This window comes from Rhinatrema bivittatum, chromosome 4 (assembly GCF_901001135.1).
Source record: "Rhinatrema bivittatum chromosome 4, aRhiBiv1.1, whole genome shotgun sequence".
NCBI lineage: Eukaryota > Metazoa > Chordata > Amphibia > Gymnophiona > Rhinatrematidae > Rhinatrema > Rhinatrema bivittatum.
In genome coordinates this window covers 20,738,572-20,754,560 of record NC_042618.1, presented here as the reverse complement: position 1 = coordinate 20,754,560, position 15,989 = coordinate 20,738,572, and positions in this window count along the sequence as shown.

Sequence of the window (15,989 nt, the reverse complement as noted above, 5' to 3'; positions counted from 1 at the left end):
AATGCACCATCGTATCTCTGGTCTTGATGAGGTGCAAGTCTGGAGATTTTGGATCAGGGGATACTGAACAGTGAGGGGGGGGGGGAGAGAGAGAGAGAGAGAGACACTCTTTTAAAGAGCCAGTCTGACACTCTATATACATATCCCTCTGTAAGAGGGGCACTTTCAATGCAGGATGTTTTTTATTGGGGGGGGGGGGGGGCGGTGTCACATTGGTCTGCTTAGGGCGAAAGGTCTGCAGGCCCTTGTAACATTGCCCTCCCCCCAAAACCCACCCTGAGTTGAAAGTGCACCTCTTACAGTGGGAGATATATAGAGTGTCAGATTGGCCCTTTAAAAGTCTCTCTCTCTCACTTGCACAGTAGGGATATTTTAAATGGCAAGGAAATACATTTTCTCCCTCCTCTGCTAAGATATTCTCTTTGCAAAGTTTAGATTACTTAACTCAGTCTCTGAGGAGGGTGATATAGCCATGTGCTCCTGGGCCTGGATAAGTCTGGAAATGAAGTCTCAGTCTCTCAGTTCCCGGCTCCTCTGTCCCTTGTTAGGATTTTACATGTAGGTTGTCAATGAACAAGAACAGCTGTCTGTCTTTCTATTTCCTCAGAATGCAAACTTCTGTCTCTCCCTCTCAATAATTAGCCCTTCAGGAGAAAAGCTGATTGCAGGGCTTCCAAATACACTCCTCTCTTCCTGGCTCTAGCTCCAATTTCTGGCCGTTCCTCCCCCCAGACAGACAGCCAGTTTGCACCTTTTCTTCCTTAAATGGTCTCCCAGCATTCCTTTGGCATCCTCCTCTGCTGGCTATGTAGTGTTGTTCTCTGGGCAAGTTAAACAGTACAGCCCTTTCCCAACTTGCTATCACTGTGAGTGCTGGATGCTGGTTCTTGCAGAACATTTGTCATTCACAGGTGAGCACACAAGGTTTTTGATGTATTTTTACAATCCTTCACCTTGGCTGCGTCGGCTTGCAGTTTCTGCAGGTTTGAAAAACTCTTTTTGGCAGGTCCAAAATACATCATTCAGATCCAGATGCGGCTCGGTCCATATTGTAAGGCTCTAACACATGATAAGCTCAGGGGGCAGGAACCTGGTTTATAGCAGCTTGCTACATTAGCATCCATGACACATATGCCACATGAGGAATGCTGGCAAAAGCAAGACTTGGCTTTAAATGCTGGACATGTTGACCTTGCTTCTCTTTGTAAAATCACAAGGTGATGACACTTTCCCTTTTTCTATTAAGGAACTGAAAGTAGTTTTGAGGTCAGCTGTTCTCGTGGCTTTTATTATATTAGCACAGCCCAAGCTTTCCTGAAACTGGATTTACCTGTTTCTTTTCATCGTGATGACGTATCTGAAGCAATTTTAATCCTTATAACTGGGCAGACCCCAGTGAAGCTGCAACCTGCTAAGAGAGAAACAGAAAAGGCAGAAAGCCACTCGCCTTTCAACGAGGCTTCTTAATTCACCAGCACGTGGGTGTGATGTGCAACTGCAGGTGCCTCTTTTTAAGAGTGAGAGCACTGAAGTTCAACTTGAGGCTTGCAGATCTTGTCCACCCGCCAGAGGAGACATTATTCCTCAGCTAATCCTAGATCTAAATGTCCTATTTAAGCAACACCTGTCTAATCAGCAATGCAAGCTCCTATTACTGAAACCCAACTTCATCTCTCTAACACTGCATATGGCCCATTGACTTGACTTGCACAGTTTGTACTGCTATGCTGTCAGCTCTCCCACAAACTCATTGGTGATGGTAAGAGAGAAACATTGAAGTGACGGCAGAAAAGGACCTAATGGCCCATCCAGTCTGCCCAGCAAGCTCCCATAGTTATCAGACCGCCAAGGTTAGGGCTCCTGTTGATTACTGTTTGAGTCCAATTTCCTTCCCCCACCCCCACCCCTGCAGTTGAAGCAGAGAGCAATACTGGAGTTGCATCAGAAATGTATTACAGTGGTCCCTTGACTTACGAACTCAATTGGTTCCAGAGGGCTGGTTGTAACTCAAGTTGGTTGTAAGTCAAGGCTATTTTTTCCATAGGAAATAATGGAAATACCCATAATGCGTTCCAAACCTCCCAAAAGCACCCCTTACCTAACCATTTCTATAATAAAAAATGGTTGTATAATGTCTGTAATTACCAGAAACTCCAATAATTTCCTAGTGTACTCACCAAAAAGTTATAAAATGTGCCTAGCCTACCAGACACAACAATTTCACCTCCTCCACCAGTTCCTTTATGATATCTGCAGGACTCTCTACCTGGGTAACATCAAGCTAGGCTGAGAGAACATTGCACAAATCTCATCTTTGGGTGAGTTTCCTCTCTCCGAAGGTCATCAAATCTTCACAAGAGTGCACTGTTCTTTTTGTATGCCACACTCTGCATGTCAAAGTGGCCCCTAACCCCAACACTAATACCTACACCTCACCTTGAGTAACTAGGTGGGCCTCATATAGGGGTATAAATACCTACCTAGTATGAGAGAATTACGGCTAGGCTCTCTTGCTCTCTCTCTCCTTCTTTCTCACGCTCTCTCTTTCTCATTGAAATATTTTGGTTGTAACTCAAGATCTGTTCGTAACTCAAGGGCCCACTGTATCAGGCTTTTTAGTAGTAACTGCCGTATCAAGCAAGTTATCCCCATGCTTATTTGTTTTCCCAGACTGTACAATGTCCTTGTTGGTTGTTGTCTGAATCCAATTCCTCTTTTCCTCTTTCCCCCCTGCCATTGAAGCAGCGAACAATGATGGATTTGAATCAACAGTATGAAGGCTTATCTGTTAAGGGTAGTATCCACCACACCAGCAAATTACCCCTATGCGAAGGCTTATTTGTTAAGGATAGTATCCACTACACAAGCAAGTTACTCCCAAGCCTCTTCATTCCCCTCCCCCTTGCTTTTAGGGATCCACGGTGTTTACCCCATGCCCTTTTGAAATCTTGCACTGCTTTTGTCTTCACCACTTCCTCTGGCAGGGCATTCCAGGCGTCTACCACCCTCTCCATGAAGAAATATTTCCTGACATTGATTCTGAGTTGTCCTCCCTGGAGTTTCATTTCATGACCCCTAGTTCTATTGGATTCTTTCTAGTGGAAAAGGTTTGATGTTGATCGTGCATCATTAAAACATTTCAAGTATCTGAAGGTCTGTATCATATCTCCTCTGCTCCTCCTCTCCTCCAGGGTATACATATTTAGGTCCTTCAACCTCTTATCATAAGTCATTTGATGAAGACCTCCCACTATTTTGGTCACCCTTCTCTGGATCGCCTCCAACCTGTGTTTTTCCCTTTTGAGAAATGAACACAGTACTCCAGGTGAGGCCTCACCAAGAACCTGTACAAGGGGATTATCACTTCTGTTTTCTTACTAGAAATTCCTCTCTCTATGCAGCTCAACATTCTTCTAGCTTTAACTATCGCCTTGTCACATTGCTTCGCCATCTTCAGATCGCTAGACACTCTCACCCCAAAGTCTCTCTCCTGTTCCATCCACAGCAGAGCTTCATTCCCCATCACATTCAGTTCCTTCAGATTACTGCATCCCAGATGCATGACTCTACACTACTTCTTGGCATTAAATCCCAGTTGCCATATCTTCAACCACTCTTCAAGCTTCCTTAAATCACATCTCATTCTCTCCAGTCCTTCTGGCATGACCATTCTGTTGCAGATCTTAGTATCATCCGCAAATAGACAGATTTTACCTTCTATCCCTTCCGCAATGTCGCTCACAAAGACGTTGAACAGAACCGGCCCCAACACCGATCCCTATGGCACTCCACTTAACACCACTCTCTCTTCAGAGTAGGTTCCATTTACCATCACACGCTGTCCTCTATCCATCAACCAGTTTGTAATCCACACCACCACCTTGGTGCCCACTCTCAAGCTTCTCATTTTGTTCATGAGTTTTCTATGTGGGCCCGTATCAAAGGCTTTACTAAAATCCAAGTAAATCACATCAAGCTCTCTTCCCTGATCTAATTCTCTAGTCACCCAATCAAAGAAATCAATTAAATTCATCTGACAGGGTCTTCCCCTGGTGAATCTGTGTTGTCGCAGATCGAGCAAGCCACCAGATTGTAGGAAGTTCACTATCATTTCTTTCAGCAGAGTCTCCATTAATTTTCCCACCATTGAGCTGAGGCTAACCAGCCTATAATTTCCAGCCTCCTCTCTGCTCCCACTCTTGTGAAGCGGGACCTCCACCACTCTTCTCCAGTCACTCAGCACCACTCTCGTTTCTAGGGATCTATTGAACAGGTCACTCAGCGGACCCCCCAGCACATTTCTGAGCTCCCTCAGTATCCTCGGATGAATCTCTTCAGGCCCCATGGCTTTGTCCACTTTCAGTCTTCCCAAACCTTCTCTTCCGTAAATGGAGTTTCATCAAATCCACTCCCATCTACAGCCTTGTTAATTAGCAATGGTCCTTCTCCAGGGTCTTCCTTAGTGAACACCGAACTGAAGGATTTGTTTATTATTTCCGTCTTTTCTTCATTTCCTTCCACACATTGATCCTTTTCACCTTTCAGTTTCACTATACCACTTCGGACCTTTCTCCTTTCTCTGATGTACCTGAAAAAGTTTTTGTCACCTCACTTTATCTCCTTGGCAATCCTTTCCTCTGCCTGACATTTTGCTTTCCTGATTACTTTCTTCGTCTCTCTCAGTTTAACCAATCTCTTTTCAACTTCTCATGTTCAGTTCTCATTGTGTGTCTCTTGTAGCATTACAATCTGCACTTATTTCCCACCGTTTCCGTTTTATGGGATAGGAAATGCCCCTGATATTCAAAGAGACTATTTTAATTTGTCCCATAACTGACTATTAACTCATGTACTCCTGAACAAAAAAATTCCCCTTAGCTCCAGCCACTCCATCGTGACCCCCAGAGCTTGGCAGTTCATGCTAGTAACATTTGGCGTGCATCTGTGTGGTTTAGTAGAGCCCTCCCAAGATCCTCCAACCCCCATCCAAAAATTCCCCCCGACACCACCCATTCATAAGCACAACCAAACAAGCAAAACATTCTGCTTTACCCTCCAAGAAACTAAGTCTCCCTTCCTAATTGCCAATGGAATTCTGGGTGGGACGATCGTCTGGACCCAGAAGTCCCCCCTTTTACATTCAACGCCTGAAAACAGTGTCACCCCCCCCCCCCCCCCTTACCTAGTTTACTTCAAATCTCTATCCCATGACCCTTCTCCTTCCCCTCCCCATCCCCCCCCCCCCCCCCCCACCTACAGTCTCCCTCGCTCTCCCCTTCCCCCCTCCGATACAGTCTCTTAATGTTGCCTTAATACTGGATCTGTGCTTTGCATGGGACTTCCTGGAAAAGAAAAGTCCTTTTGCTGGAGTCCCCTATTTTTACAACAGCGCTGGTCTCACAAATTATGGCACACAGCTCTAACACCCATCAGCAACATCTTCTCAGTCCCAGGTCACTGCTCCCCAGCTCATTTGTGGCTGACACGCTTCACGATCACCCCCAATCGTCGCCACATGTCCACCGATGAAGTAAAAACATCATGCAGACAAGAACAACATAGAATTCCTTTCACCAAATACCCCTCTCTCCCTGTCCCCCACCCATTCCACCCTTCCCCCGCCCCAACCTCTAAAGCCTCCACTCTCCTCTGGAACCCCCTAATTGCTCCCTACCTCAGAGGCCCACCCCCTCCCAATCATATCTAGTCCATATGTGACTCTCCCCCTCCCCTCTATCCGGCAAGCCAAGTGAAGAAAAAAGGATATAGTGCATCCTGTCATTCCTGCGGTCATTTTCCTTCATTTTTCTACCTGACAATTACTTCCAACCCGCCACTGCCTCTTTACTCCACATTACTCAGAATATTCCCAGCCGGGCTTTTCTGCCTTTAATCCAATGTCTCACTGCCGCGAACAGCCGAACCATCTTAGGTTTTGCCCACGAGACTTGCTGATCCTTTCTGCCAGGGACCCTGCACATGCGGCAAGACTAGACCACTCATCTTCATCAGCAATAAAAGGGATCCAACGTCCAGGAGCCGAACCCGAGGTCTTACTGCTCAATTGACCGCCATTTTCTGCTAGGCCAGTCTTTTGCCGTGTGACCCCCGGCGCTGATCCTTTCTGACCGAGGGGGGTTGCTCCATTTTTGCCCTGCGCCTCTAAGAATACCAACGCAGTCTCAGGTGAATCAAAATACATCCAAATGCCATTCACCTAAAACGGACAGCTTAGCGGGATACATTAAGCGAAATCGCATCTTTTTTTTCATAGAGCAGTTTCTTCCCTCATGCGTAGTCAGCCCGCTTTTTCACAGGAGCCGCCGCACTGTAGTCTGAAAAAATTGCCACATGGTAGCCATAGTAACTGATCGGGCCTACTTCTCGTGCTTTGTGCAGCATCCACTTCTTTGCTTGGTATCTGTGGAATTTTGCGATGAAAGCCATTATTATTTGACCGATCAATTTCGAGACGTGGGTCATTCGCCCCCAGGTTGAGGGCCTCACGAAAGAACCTTTCCAGGGAGTCCCGTGCATTTTTCTCTTTTTCTGGGATTCCCACAATGCGTACATTAGAGCAGCAGGAGTGATTTTCACGGTCCACAACTTTAACCTCGAGCAGTTTAATTTGCTTTTTCAGCCCAGCGATATAATTCGCAACGGAGGACTCCCAGTCCAACCCTGCAGATTCCTGGTGCTCGAGCTCTTCCACTCGGGGGCACATGGAATCCATTTGGGTCTTTATTTCCTCCATGGAGGCTTTCACCTGACTCATGTCATTTACTATGGACCTCAGCCCTCGTAATTCTTTCAAAATCATTGCCATCGTGACTTGCTCAGGGGGCTCCACTCCACTGACCCTCCCTCCCCGGTCCGCGTTCTCCTTTACAGTGGCAAGTACCACGTCTGACTCACCCGCCTCCTGGTAAAAGTCAGTGATGGGCCTGACTTGAGTACTGCAGGTGCGCCTGGCTGACATTGCCCGCCATCCTTTCCTCCATCTTGACCGATTTGTCGATCAATCTTGACCTTCAGTCAAAGGGCAAAACTATCAGTCTGCCTCTAGGTCAATCATTTATTAAACTGGAGGGGAGGGGGGGGGCAGATAAATAACGGGGTAAGCTCCCGAGTGTACGGAGTACTGGCAATTAATTCGCAGTTAACTTCAGTTCAAGCTTCATATACATCTTTTATTAAGGATAATTTTATTATCATGCCCATCAACTCAAAGCAGTTGTGAAGCCCTCTTGAGCCCGGGTTAGGTGCTCCACCATCTCCACCAGCCTCCTGAGCTTAGCTCTGGCCCTGCTTATTTCCTCCACCATCCTCTGCCTTGCCAGGTCCATAGCTACCTGAGACCCTGCCTCCTGGCCTGAGCAGGTGGCCTCTGCAGCCACCAGAATCCAGTGGGAGGTCAAAAGCGAGGTCATGGTCTCCCTTTCCCAGCAATTGCTGGGCAGCTTCTGGACCAGCACCAGGCAAAAAGGGTAGGAGGTCCCAAAAGGAAGGGGCGAGGGATAACTGGAGGGATGGGGGGGAGAGGCTGCTGTGCCATTGCTGGGACCACCGCTGATGGTGGTAGTGGCTGCAGGTCCCCAGGAGAGGGCACAGCTCCTGCAGAGAGGAAGGAGCTGGGAGCCCTTTTTCTTCTTCCTCCTCCTCCTCAGAGCTGGTAGTGTCTGTAAACAGAGCAAAAAGTGTGCGTCAAGCCATCAGCTGATACGCTGCAGGTTGTGATGTGCGGCATCATACAAACTGTTAAGAGAGCACTGCATTTCAGGAAGAGATGGAGGCGATGGTAACTAGTGCTCCTAGCAGTGGGACACCCATGTCACATAGAGGGTGGCAAGACGACAGATGGGTTCCCCAAGATACAGAATCTTTTGCACAGCTGTGTTTTGCAACACGGTGCCTAGCTAGTGATAGGGGCTCGAAGGTAGGCTCAGTGTCTGGGTGATATGTGTCGAAGTGTGGTCTGGATTGCAAGCTGTCAAGGGCCAGGATGCAGCCCCAAGTCTACAGGTCTTTGCTGGATGTGAGGCACTGACATTCCCTGGTAAGAGTTTTAGGGTTAGGTTCTAACACCCTCTCCAGTACCGTAACAGGCCTGTGAATGCAGTGCAAGTAGCTCTTCATGATAGTGCTGCCTGTGACCCAGGGAACAGGCAAGGATGAAGTTAATATGCATGAGGGGCTCTTGAAGCTCTAGGCAGAGACAGGGTCTTGTAGAATGGCAGGGCCAGAGCGGGGCTTGAGATCAAAGCAGGGAATAAACAGACCATGTTGACATCTCCCTGATGGGCATTTAACAAACGTACCTCTGCTTGATTTAGCCACTCCCCTTCCTTCCATCTCAGCTTCCAGGCCTTCTTCTTGAGGCCTGGAAGCTGAGGCCTGGAAGCTTGAGGCCTGGAAGCTGAGGCCTGGAAGCAGAGAAATAGGAATACAAGGTTTAGTGTTCAATCTTGTTGGTCCTCTGACCTCTTGAATGGTATGTTTCGGGTTTTGGGTTTTTTTTACCAGAAACCTTGGGCCTGGTGCATGGCTCTTTGATCTCCCTTCAAGCAGCTATACGTGTTGTCCTGCCACCCGGTCAGAAATCAGACCAGAGCAGGGACAATCCCAGAACAGCCAAGGTATGCAGTTTCAGGAGGGAGCTGGCAGGCCAGTCCGGCCATTCAGACAACCCCATTCACATGCATTATCATTTAAAAGGGAAGGAATTTGGGGCTATTAGATAGCGCACAGCTTTGGGGTGTAAGTTTAAAAGTAGGACTGGCACAATTCTCTCTCTTCTAGAACAGGGACGTTGGCCTGCTCCGCTGTAGGGGCCGACAATAAAACCTGAAACAACTCCCTGAGGAAGGATGGTTTTTCCCTTACTTGCACCTTTATTATACTTTTGACCTTTGTCTAAAGTAATCTTTTTTTTATCCTAAGCTAGTATTTAATGCTTTCAGTGTAATACTTTGGCAACACATGTACATTGATCATGCTATTGATGAAATATAAATCAGTTACAGCATCCATATATGCCTATTGCTTCTTGCCCTACCAGTAGCCCACACTGTCCCCCCCTTGCACCCCCCCCCCCCACAATCCTACCCCATCCCAAAAGCCCCCAAATAACCCCGTAACCCACCCACACTGCCCCAACCTTCAATAGCCTCCTAACCCATTCCTAACAACCCCCATCCCAACCACTCCAAACCCAACTGCAAGTGCTCCTTAACATACCCCACCAAACCCTGCTCCAACCCCCCAACGACCTCCTAACCTTCCCCTAACACCCTTCACAAACCCCAGTTGCCCTCCTAACTCACTCCTAACAACACGAGCCCATCCCTACCTCCAATTGCTCCCTAATACCCCCATCCCCACTCCCCAATTGCCACGACAATCCTACCCCCAACCCCAACTGCCCCTAACAACCACATCCCATCCTCCAATTGCCCCTCAAACTACTCCTAGCACCCCCAAACCCCTACCCCCATCCTATTCCTAGTTCCCAAAATGTACTTACCCCATGGGGGTAGGAAGCTCCTCCATTAAGCTCTGCCTGAAGCCCCTTCCATGCCTGCTTCAGCTGCTCGTTATTCCTTCTAACCCCCTGGATTGTGAGCAACAAATGCTTATTCCTCACCACCAGGGACGCCAGCCGTGACACGTTCCTGGTGATGAAATTTGGCTGCCTTGTCCGTGAGGGGACATCTTGCAATGACCCTGCCCTGGAAGAACTGGAATTTCTCAAGTGTGCAAAACAACATACATGCATACGTTTACAACATTGTAAAAATGTCCAAGCATATGAATTTACATAAGCACAAACATTTGCACAAATAGCAAACGTATGCGTGTAGGTCTTCTATAATATATAAGCATATTGTTACATGCCACGGTTCGTGGGACGGCCCCAAGAGCCACCTTACTCACCCCTGACACCAGCGACAGCAGTTGATGGCTGGGATGCTGGCAGCAGCAAGGCCTCAAGTTGCCGCCCCACGCAGCACGGGACGCCACCAACCACCACTCCTCCCAGCCTTCCATAGGTGTGTGCGTACCCGACAGTTTCACATTTAAAAGGCTTACATAGTAACATAATAATGACGGCAGAAAAAGACCAAAATGGTCCATCCAGTCTGCCCAGCAAGCTTCCCAAGGTAGTAACTGTCGCTCCATGCAGGTTACCCCTTTGATTCTCTTAAGGGTAGTAACTGCCGCTCCGTGCAGGTTGCCCCCATGTTTCTCTTAAGGGTAGTAACTGCCGCTCCGTGCAGGTTACCTCCATGTTTCTCTTAAGGGTAGTAACTGCCGCTCCGTGCAGGTTGCCCCCATGTTTCTCTTAAGGGTAGTAACTGCCGCTCCGTGCAGGTTACCTCCATGTTTCTCTTAAGGGTAGTAACTGCCGCTCCGTGCAGGTTACCCCTTTGATTCTCTTAAGGGTAGTAACTGCCGCTCCGTGCAGGTTACCCCCTTGATTCTCTTAAGGGTAGTAACTGCCGCTCCGTGCACGTTGCCCCCTTGATTCTCTTAAGGGTAGTAACTGCCGCTCCGTGCAGGTTACCCCCTTGATTCTCTTAAGGGTAGTAACTGCCGCTCCGTGCAGGTTACCCCCTTGATTCTCTTAAGGGTAGTAACTGCCGCTCCGTGCAGGTTACCCCCTTGATTCTCTTAAGGGTAGTAACTGCCGCTCCGTGCAGGTTACCCCCTTGATTCTCTTAAGGGTAGTAACTGCCGCTCCGTGCACGTTGCCCCCTTGATTCTCTTAAGGGTAGTAACTGCCGCTCCGTGCAGGTTACCCCCTTGATTCTCTTAAGGGTAGTAACTGCCGCTCCGTGCAGGTTACCCCCTTGATTCTCTTAAGGGTAGTAACTGCCGCTCCGTGCAGGTTACCCCCTTGATTCTCTTAAGGGTAGTAACTGCCGCTCCGTGCAGGTTACCCCCTTGATTCTCTTAAGGGTAGTAACTGCCGCTCCGTGCAGGTTACCCCCTTGATTCTCTTAAGGGTAGTAACTGCCGCTCCGTGCAGGTTACCTCCATGTTTCTCTTAAGGGTAGTAACTGCCGCTCCGTGCAGGTTACACCCATGTTTCTCTTAAGGGTAGTAACTGCCGCTCCGTGCAGGTTACCTCCATGTTTCTCTTAAGGGTAGTAACTGCCGCTCCGTGCAGGTTACACCCATGTTTCTCTTAAGGGTAGTAACTGCCGCTCCGTGCAGGTTACCTCCATGTTTCTCTTAAGGGTAGTAACTGCCGCTCCGTGCCGGTTTAGCTTTTTTATTTATTCCCATCCTCTAGCCTTTTAGGGATCCACAGTACAGCAGGAACTTGGCCGTGGTGCCCTCTGATGACATCATCAGTCAACTGCTATTTAATGCTCTTCTGGAGGAGCATCAGATACCTCAGCAACGGGTCTCCTGCTTAGTTATGCATATTGCTTGCATTCCTGATTCCTGCGTCCAGCCTTGCCTTTCAGCCTTGTCCTTCAGTCTTGCCTCATCCAGCCTCGTCTCCCAGCCTTCCCTTGTCTCCCTTACTCGTCTCCTCCAGTGTCTTCAGTGTGTCTTCGTCCACCCTTGGCTTGCCTATCCAGATCTTGACCTCCTGCCTGGACCTTGACCCCCTTGCCTAGACCTGACCACATTTGCCTGCCGCCTGGATCTGATCCCCTTGCCTGGACCTGACTATTCTTCCTAGCTGCCTGTCTCTGACTCTGTTAGCCTGCCCTGATCCTGGAGTGTCTCTGGACTCTAGTTATCACCACCGTCCTAGGGAGTCACCTAAGTCCTGCAGGCCGCCAGAACCCAAGGGCTCAACCCGCGGGGGAGGAGGCCGGCAAAGATGAAGCTCCAGGCTGTCCCGCTACAGGGCGCGTTTGCCAGCTGCTGGCCTAGACCTCAGGGGGTTCGCCCTGGAGGCTGCGTCAACTACGCCGCAGCACTAAGGGCTCGCACCCCCGCTCCCCTTCACACATATTTTATAATGTGCACAGATTATAAAACACGAGCGTGCTTTTACACGGTCCCTTGTATGTGTGTGTGTATATGGGGCCATGCGCAATTCTTTGAAAGTTATCCTCCCAGTGTACAACGCACATGAGAAGAAGGAGGTGCGATCTAGTAATTAGAGTCATGCACTACGAGTGCAGAGAACGTCAGCCAGTTGTGAGTTCAGCTTGTTCCTTCCTTCAGGCTTCTTGCCTTGGGCAGGTACCTTTATCCCCCCTATGCCTCAGTTTACCCAACTGTAATTAATTAATAACAATTTTCCTTTTTCTCCTCTGGAAGTTCTCATTCAGATCGGGGGGGGGGGGGGGGGAGTCAAAACGAGAGCTGGATAATTCACTCCAGAATTTGGCTGCATGAATATTCTTGAACTACTAAATCATAAAGTTCACTGGGGGAAAATACCACATTTATCAAAATTATTTTTACTATTGCAAAAGCATCCTTACATAAGGCACAAAGTTCAAGTTAGCTGACAAATATCTCAGATAACTTGGACTGGACTGCTCTTATGATAACCATATGAGCTCCTGGGTCCCACTGGAATTCTCGGGTGCCAATGTCAGCGGGAGTTCATTTATTTCTCAGTGGAAAAGCTGCTCTGAGCGCTGCAGCCGGTATTTTTCTTACTGTATAGCCAAGCACGCTTGGGAAGGTTGGATGCACAGAGCAAATGGATTTGGCAGCAGGGAGAGACTCTTGTTCTCTCAGTTGGCTTAACTCACAGTCCCTGGGTTTCATACCGCAAGCTGCAAGACTGGGGGAAGGTGAGCAGAAAAATCGGAGGGTTTAACATCTCTCTTGCCGGGTGTTTAGTTTATTATTATTATTATTATTATTATTATTTACGATTTTTATATACCGACGTTCATTTCAAAAAGAGATATCACATCGGTTTACAATAAGCTACAATAGGTAATTCACTATCCCCTAAAAGGGCTTACAATCTAAAATTTTTGTACCTGAGGCTAAGTGATTACAAAAATAAAACCATCAAAATCAAAGTTCTTAACAATTGAGCAAAAGGTATAACAAGGAGCATATTAAACAAATAACACAAAGGGTTGCATGAAGGGGTGCAGAAAAGGGAGTGCCCCTTTGTTGCGCCCCTTCGGCGCGCGGTGCCTGCTGGCTTGGTGCCTTTCAACGGTCCAGCTCTGAATTATTAACGCTCTCTGTTTAGAGAGGGTTAATAATGTTGCAGGTAGATACCATTTGCCCAACCTCACGCCCACTACTGTAGAAGAGACCACTGGCCACAGTTCCTTAATAAAGATGATTAGGGTCACAGAATGACATCAGACAGAACAATCAGGTTCGGTTTCTTTAAAGCTTGACCCTCAAGGACCAGAAACTCAGTTTCTGGAATTTTGCCTTGAGTTGTTAAAAAAAAAAAAATTTTTGAAAGGAAAAATACATTTATAAACATTGCTGGATCCTAGGATATATTAAAAAATAAATACATTTCAGAGCGATTTTAATATTACAGTGATTGTTTACCCATCGACTAAAGAAGCTGGGCCAACATTCATGTTCTGCAGAGCCCAGTGAAACTATCGCTCATCCACCACTCCCTCTCCCCCTTTTAACTCCCATTGTCCATTACAAAGAGAAGCGTCCCAGATCACCGACAGAAGACCCAGGGTTTAGGAATAGATGGTGCACTCCTTGGTGCCAAATATTTGATTTTCTCGCTCATGTCCTGAGGGCAAGCAAAACCTGAGTTGAAGCAGATTAAAGGGATGGCTTTGCATTCCTCAGCCTGCTGTATCTAAGGTGTGGGACCTCTGAGGGCTGTAACCACAGACCGTGCCTTTGGTTGTGGTTATTGTATTACCGTGAGGCTCTCAGACTAAGAAAGGCACCGAGAGAGGCAAAGGAGAAGAACAGAAGTTCCTGGAGCGCAGTCCCCGAGTGCACAATATTATTCGTGTAAGCCGCAGTGCAGCATCCCTTTTGTTGTCATGGAAGATTAAGCCGGTACAGTGACTTCCTTCTATAGGCACACCCTTGGAACCGGATCAAAATCTTCCTATCATCGTGTTCTGGCGGCCATAGGAATGGACGTGTTTTTTTTTTGGGGACTTTGGAACAATATCCAGGCAAGCAGAATGTTCCTGACATGAGTCCTGACACAGATATCTGCGCTGCGATTTCAAAGCTGTCACAGCAGTCCACAAATAATACAAGTTTTCATGTCAGTTTTGTTTTTTTACATGTATTTATTTTTTACTAAACGTGATGATCCCCTTGGAGTACACGGCCATTAGATCCTACGCCTGTATAGCCGGGCTTCCCCAAACCTGCCCTGGTGACCCTCGCAGCCGGTCAAGTTTTCGGGAAATCCACAATGAATAGCCAGGAGATAAATGCACACGCGTTTGTGTATGCAGATTTATCTCATGCTTATATATTGCAGCCATCCTGAAAAGCCGCAGGCTGTGGGGGTGTCACCAGGACAGTTTTGGGGGAGCCCTGCTTTAAAACGTTCCCCCAGTTTACCAAGCTAAGTCCTCTCCTGTTGCATCATTGGGCCTTCGATACTTCACTGTCCCCCCTCTCCTTCACACTACACTTACTGCTTCGTATCTTGGTCCGGGGGGACTATAAACCTTCCCTTCTTTCTGTTCCGTGTACCTTGGTAATTACATTTCACGTCCTCCATAAAACAGAGCATAAAACGTTATAGACCGGAGGCAGAATGAAGGTGGAAAGAGGCAAGATGAGAAGGGCAGAGGATCCTGCAAACTCCAGACAGTCAAGCCTGGCTCAAGATTCAAGAAACAGTTGCCGGCATGGAGAATAATAATGCATAATGCATAGGGAGAGTAATTGTCAAAGGCATTTCTGTGGGTGAAAACGAGCTGGAGCCAGGGAAAATGGCCGCCCCCTATGCAGGGACACGTACGTGCCCATGCCCATATACATGTAACTTTACCGGGACTGGGAAAGGGATCTGAACTTACACTTCTCCCCATATTGAAAGCTAGGTGTGTAAATTCCCCCCCAAAATTTCTGCTTACAAAATAGCAGGTGTAATCGTGTGTGCGCTGTTTTGGTGGGGCGACTTTCGAAGTGAACTCAAACCTTTGAAAATTGGTGTAACTTATGGGCATATTTGCTGTCTAATTTTTGTTGGCTGTTATGAAATTACCCCCCAAAGGGGTGGGGTGGGGGGGGGGTACTTTTTATGGTAACTGCTGACTTTGCACCGTTTCTAAGAGAATATGCATTTTTACATCCCAGCAGAATTTTGCTCCTGCTTTTCGTGCGAGAAGATTTTCCACAGACAACGCACATTTGAAAATGCAAATTATAACACTTTATTTTCTGATCCCACTCACAACACGCCCTCGGGAAGGCTTCCCCCCAGGGGCAGTTCTATAATGAGGCGGGGTGAGGCGGCCGCCTTGGGCGGCAAAATTTTGGAGCAGCAAAAGGTGCCTCCCAAGATATCGAGCAGCCTCCTCACCTTGCCACCAGATTGGTTAGCTAAACGTCGGCGGGTTCCCCAACCCCCGCCGGCAACCGATAAAGGAGGCCCTGTGCCCTGCTGGCAGAGCCCACCCTGCCGGTGGCAGAAGGAGGAGAAGCTCAGGTCTTGCATCGCTGATTCCATTCCCCCCGGAGGCAGGAAGAGGAAATCAGGACTTGTACCACTGGTGGAGCCGCAGCGGTGATGAAAGAGGCAGGAAACCCATGCAACCACCGGTGGACTTGGCCGAAGAGGAAGCAGGAGGCCACAGCAGAGGATGAAGCCCTTCCTGAAGCTCCTCCTCATATGCTGGCCCCACGATATTCAACATTCATAGTGCTAGCACTTCCAGTATTCCCATGAGACTACAGGAAGTGCTAACGCCACGCATGTTGAATACCACAGGGCCAGCACATAGGAGGAGCGGCAGAACGGCTGCTCTCCTCAATGAAAAAGGTAGAGGCTGGCAGCAGCAGCAGCGGAGGAATGGCCCGTGGACCCTGGATGCATG